At 35.5% G+C, this 6,116-nt stretch overlaps 1 non-coding gene across 1 annotated transcript; it reads right to left on the bottom strand.

Moving 5' to 3' along the window:
• Positions 1-2,415: 2,415 nt before the first annotated feature.
• On the bottom strand, positions 2,416-2,498 carry TRNAL-UAA (transfer RNA leucine (anticodon UAA)). Its single transcript has one exon. It is a non-coding gene; the product is annotated as a tRNA-Leu (tRNA).
• Positions 2,499-6,116: the final 3,618 nt, after the last annotated feature.

Here is a 6,116-nt window from a genome sequence, read left to right as displayed (position 1 = left end):
GGTAGAAACCGGATATGAGGCGAACCGGTGGAACGAGGAACCAGAGGAAGGAATGAGAATGTGAGGGATACTGTTCGCCCTTGACCGGGGTAATGCTTGGGCCGGTGCTGGGCAGGGGCACCGACAGGTCTACCTTCGACGTTGTCGTAGTGGCCAAGCCCAGTGACCCGAGCATCCAAGCCCGATGACCCGAGCATTCATGGTCGTTTGTCCGAGTAGCCGTTGGCCCGTGTGGCCGTTGCATGCGGGCCACGCGCCAGTAGCGTCCTGCCACAGTCAACTACCTACCATGCGTGTGTCAGACGGCGCCGTCAGTCTAATCCCACCAAATCCGTGCAGAGCTGTCCTTGCTATTATTATTTTATTGTTTCCCATTGTATGAGACCCATGGAGGTGACACTATAAATAGGGCATATCTTCCTCCTTTGTGGGGGTTGGTTCCTTTTACTTTCCAAGAACACTTATAATAGAAGAATTCACATATCCAATCTCTCTCTCAATATTTGATTCGGCCAAGGCCGTTTGTTTCCATTATTATTGTGTTTCTTACATCAAGCGTTTCCCACTGCTATCATAACAAATTGTCATCAGTAGTCGTTTCATTAAAGAGCTTTCACATACACATTTTCTCTATTTAACATACATCAAGATCCAAGCACATATCCTATACCCGCATACAAATTTAATTGATTATCCGATTCCGGGGTAAACAACTAGTGTATAACTGTTAAAATCGAGACAGGGACAAGAATTTTAAGAGACAAGAATAATGGGCGAATTTTTTCTGTTTTTCATTCATCATAATGACCTCCTCCTTGCCTAGTCTAATAAGGTAACCCTATTCCAATAAAACTACAAAACCCATATTACCATAATTACAAATTCACCATAAATAGGTCAAACCTATTACAATTAGACTAGAATAGGGTTCACACCGACGTAGGGATTCACCGACATAACCGATGTGACCGGACAAATTAGTCTGGTCACACCCGGTCTCAATAATAACCATAAGATTATCTCTACATTAGGTAATCAGTAGATGGTCTTGGTGTAGCACCGTGCTAATTGTTGTTTTAAGGGGTTCTTTCCAACTACAAGCTACGTGTAGGTCGGAACGTGTCTTGATTGTAGTTTCGCTTACTAAATGTTTTATGGTTCACCTGGCCCGATTGCCTAGGTTTGGGGCTACGTGGTTTTCTCCTAGAATGTCATAGTATGTTGGCCTAGATATCATTGTTTAGTTTTCGTATATATTAGCCTATCAATATAAGCAATATAGTGGTTTACTCGACCAATTGGTCTCTGACCTGGTCGCAACTGCCAAATTTCAGATTGAAACTCCAGGTTGAAGATGACTTCGTCTATGTATCCTCCACCGTATACAACAACACATCTAGTAAAAATTCATATTGATATATACTCCATCCATTCCATATTAGTTGTCCACATTACTAAAAATACTCGTTCCAAAATATTTGTCAATTTACAAAACGAAGATAGAATTAATTAAATTTTTCTCATTTTATCCTTAACATTAATTGTTTTTTTAAGTAACCGATATTGGTTAGAGTGCATTTTATTAGAGAGATCTAAGGGTAATATAGTAAATATACACTTTTATTTATGATTTCTTAAGGGGCGTGTAAAGGGAAAAATGGACAAGTATTATGGAACGGACCGAGTGTGTGTGTATTATTGTTTAACTTTACAGCCATTTATATCATGTAATGTAAATCCATGAAACATTGTGTGTGATATACCGATATACACTATATACCACATGATATACACTGTCACATTGAAGTCCATGGAAATTTGTAATATACAGTAATATACACGTTACACAATGTGATTTACACATGTTGCAAAGCCATTTTCTAGGTCTGATTTTTACTTGAAACAGTTCAGATCACTTCTAATATTTCTCAAATTTTGTATTTAGCCACGTTTAGGTGTTCTCAACCAATTTCAACAAAACTTACCCATACCTATTAATCAGACACTTAAAGTTGTATATAGACAATAGCCAAAGAAAATGTTAAGGGAATGATAATAGATTGGAAGAAGAATGAAGTGAGGACTAGCATCATCTTTACATCTAACGTTGATGTGGATATTATTGACATGTAAACCTACCTTGAAGTTGGAAAGATAAGAGCGTTTTTACCATTACACTCTCACTTGGTTGATAGTCCCTTTTAAAAAGTGTCCAAAATCTGAAACAAAAATCGTACCCGAACAAAAATAGTTAAGGAAACAATGAAGATGTGGTTATTGCTGACATGTAACGTTGATGTGGTTGACATGTAACCCTAGTTTGAAAGTTGGAAAGATAAGAATATATTTTCCATTATACACTCACTTCGTTGGTACTCACTTTAAAAATGCCCAAAATTTAGAAAAAATTTGGCCTGCTGGCTATGGGGTTCGAACCCATGCGCACTTATGTGCAGAAGATCTTAAGTCTTCCCCCTTAACCTCTCGGGCAAACCAGCTTGATGGTTATGCTTACATAATAGAATAATTTTTAAGATGATTTTGATCATATGGGGCTAGCAATCAATCAGTCGACAGAAAAACATTTGACGTTATTTCCTCGGAATTTATTAAAAAAAATTGTCCCAACTAGTCAAACTGTAATTTTTTATATTAATGATAAATAAGTTAAAAGAATTGTTACAGAAAAGCTAAAATAAGGGAAGTAAACATAATATCGTAAAAGTGAGTGAAACGAAGCGAAACCTGGAGGGAGGTCTCTGAAATTATCCCTTAAATTAATCAATGAGTTAACTACATTAAACACCCTTGACTATGACTTAGTTACAGATAAACCCCCTGTATTTTAAAACCAAACACTTACATCCCCTGTACCATGAAAATCCTACACTTACACCCCCTATGATGTTTATAAGGGGCCGGTGCACTAAACACCCGCTATGCGCGGGGTTCGGGGAAGGGTCGGACCACAAGGGTCTATTGTACGCAACCTTACCTTACATTTCTGCAAGAGGTTGTTACCATGGCTCGAACTCCTAACCTCTTGGTCACATGACAACAACTTTACCAGTTACGTCAAAGCTCCTCCTATGATGTTTGTACGTAACTAAATTTATTAAAATATATTCATTTAAAGACAAACTAAATCTACAAATAAGACATTTTCCCGTAGTTACTTTTATGAAATTTTAGAACGAAGATAAAAAAAAATTACAAAAGTTTTTTTTCATGCCTTTGATTAAAAAAATAATAAATATTTTTTGAAACATTTATCGTTGGAAACTCACATATAGGAAAATGAACACAAATTATTTAACAAGATATATCAACTATTAGTAATAACTTTCTTGAATTTTCAATATGTATGTTATTTGTAATTTCTTAAAACTATAATATTTATTATATAGGATTTCTCTTCTTTTTTTGTTTTGTATTTATCCTTTCGCTTCAAAATTATATTAAATATGCTTAGTTAGATGAAGTTCCATTGTGTAGGATCTCCATTACGTACATGGTTTAAATAATTTGTAGAAAAGGAATAACTCATAGGGGTGTAAGTGCATTATTTTCAGGAAATTTTACATAAATGACTACACTTTGGGGGTTTAAAATTTCTCATAGCTACAATTTCAATATTTACATTGCGTAGCTACAGTTTCCCCGCTGTATTAAAAAAATGGCTCACTGTATTCATAAAACGGCCTAGCTGTATTCATGAATATAGCGAATAAAAAAATTTCAAAAATTCTTTTCACTGTATTCAAGTCACATGTATTCATGAAATAACTATCTGTATTCATAAACTGGCTCGCTGTATTGATGAATGCAACAAGTAAAAACTGAATACATAAAAATATAGATAGACCAAAAATTAACAAATACACTCTAAAAAAAGAATACATTCTAAACATTTAACAAAAAAAAGCTCAAAAAAGTGAATACAATCGCCGTATTCGTGAATACAACAATACCAACCACTAGCTCCGGCCAGATCTGCCGACGATTTCCGGCTAGATCCGCCGGAAATTTCACAATAACAACAACAACAGAGAGAGAGAACAACAACCAACAACAACAACAACAGCCATCACCGGAGCTTACTTCTCCGGCGAACCACAACAACAACAACACCAACCAGGTCTGGAGGATGAGCAGGCGGTGGTCACGACGGAGCTACGACGGCAACGAGAGGCATACCGTCGTTGCTAGCAACCAGATCTAAGGGAGGCACTGGCGGTGATAACGGCGGAGCAAGCACCACATTTAATCTTGGATGCAGAGCACTGTAGCTGGTAATAATACAGATAACAAAAAAGCAATACAATCTTGTGGCACAACTGAGACTTATGGGTTCTCATTGTGTGTTTGAATCCAAAACATGGACATGTACATGAAGTTCTCCTTAAAACAGTGTGGTCCTTATCGTTTATGCCTGGATTCATGAATATGGTTTTCTTCGTTGAATTAGCTTTTGCTTCTGTGGAAATTTTGAAGTTTCTCTTGTACGGATTAGAGAGAGGTGACGGAGGACAAAGAAAATGGGAGCAGATTGTGAGAGAATAGAGAGAATATAGTTTTTAATACTATATACAATATGATTTTAGTGCACTAGTTACCTTGTGTAATTGGCATACAAAATTTAGCTATGAGATGTAATTTTGGCAAAGTATAGCTACTAAATATAAATAAAGCCAAATGTTCTCTATACCATGTAGATTTCCCTTATTTTCATAACATAGGGAGTGTGGGTGTGTAATTTTAAATATATATATATATATATATATATATATATATATATATATATATATATATATATATATATATATATATATATATATATATATATATATATAGAGAGAGAGAGAGAGAGAGAGAGAGAGAGATAGATATACATAGGGATTTTATCCATAATTGTGTTATAGCCAGTGGCGGACCCATGTATAACTTTTGGGTGTTCCAGCACCCATTAAACTCGGTCACGAAGTGTATAGCTGTATATAAAATATAAAGGAAACAGATACAAATAGTTAATAGAGCACCCCCGAACTCAAAATTCTTGGGTCCAGTACCCCCAAACTCAAAATCCTGGGTCTGCCACTGGTTATAGCACATGAGTGTTTACAGCAGTTAACCCTTAATTAATTAGCTTCAACGTAATTAGGAAGTGTCAACTTTAAGTTTGATATACACTATAGTGTACTAATGAAATTGCGCAAACCCCTCATATATACCTGATTAATTGAGAAGAAAAGGACCAAGCCTTCTTCCCCCCACCCAACATCACCCTTCTATTCACCAAATATTGTATGTCGCTTTGCCTGCCTGCATCGTAGTGTTCACATACATATATACATTTAGTTATGGATTTCATGTGTTCACATACATATATACATTTAGTTATGGATTTCATAATGTTAGACGTAAATGACTTTGATATAATCATATACTTTAACCTATAGTGGGCTTGTGGCGGGTAATCTGTTATATTTTCAAGTTACTAACCTTATTTTTTAATGGATCATTACTTGTAATTATCATTTAAATGATATTAAAGGGTAAAAATTCTTTTATAGTATTTCAACGTATGAAAGTTAATTAAACTTCAATTATTTCCTAAGTTACACTAAAATTCAAGAAAAATTACATGAAATGTATAAGATGCGATAAGTTTTTGTTTGGCAACTTTATGATCAAGTGATGCCATATGCAGTAATGCAGATAGTGACACCACTAAAGAAATTAAAGAGAGTATTGAGGTTGACTTGATAAACGAAGCATGTGTAAGATGACTAATCAAGAAAAATGCAATTATACTAAAAACATTGACATTATGACACGAAAAAGTAGGTACTTTTTTCATCCTGAACTCCTATAAGAGGAGGTTGTTCCTAAGGAAATCCCATAACTCAATACAATTCCAGTATTTCAACAACATTTTATAGTTCAGCTATTCAAAGGGAAAATGGCTCGATCATATGCCCACAATGTTGTGGGATTTGGGATTTTCTTGGTAATGCTTGTGGCAATAGTATAGGCCACTCCTCCTGGAATGCTAATCTACCATCCAAGCCATTCTCATCGCTCTAATGATGAGATCAAGCAATGCAAAAATCTTC

Source organism: Lycium barbarum, chromosome 5 (assembly GCF_019175385.1).
Source record: "Lycium barbarum isolate Lr01 chromosome 5, ASM1917538v2, whole genome shotgun sequence".
Lineage (NCBI taxonomy): Eukaryota > Viridiplantae > Streptophyta > Magnoliopsida > Solanales > Solanaceae > Lycium > Lycium barbarum.
The sequence above is the reverse complement of the archived record's forward strand: the minus strand, read 5'-3'. Positions and strand labels throughout refer to the sequence as shown.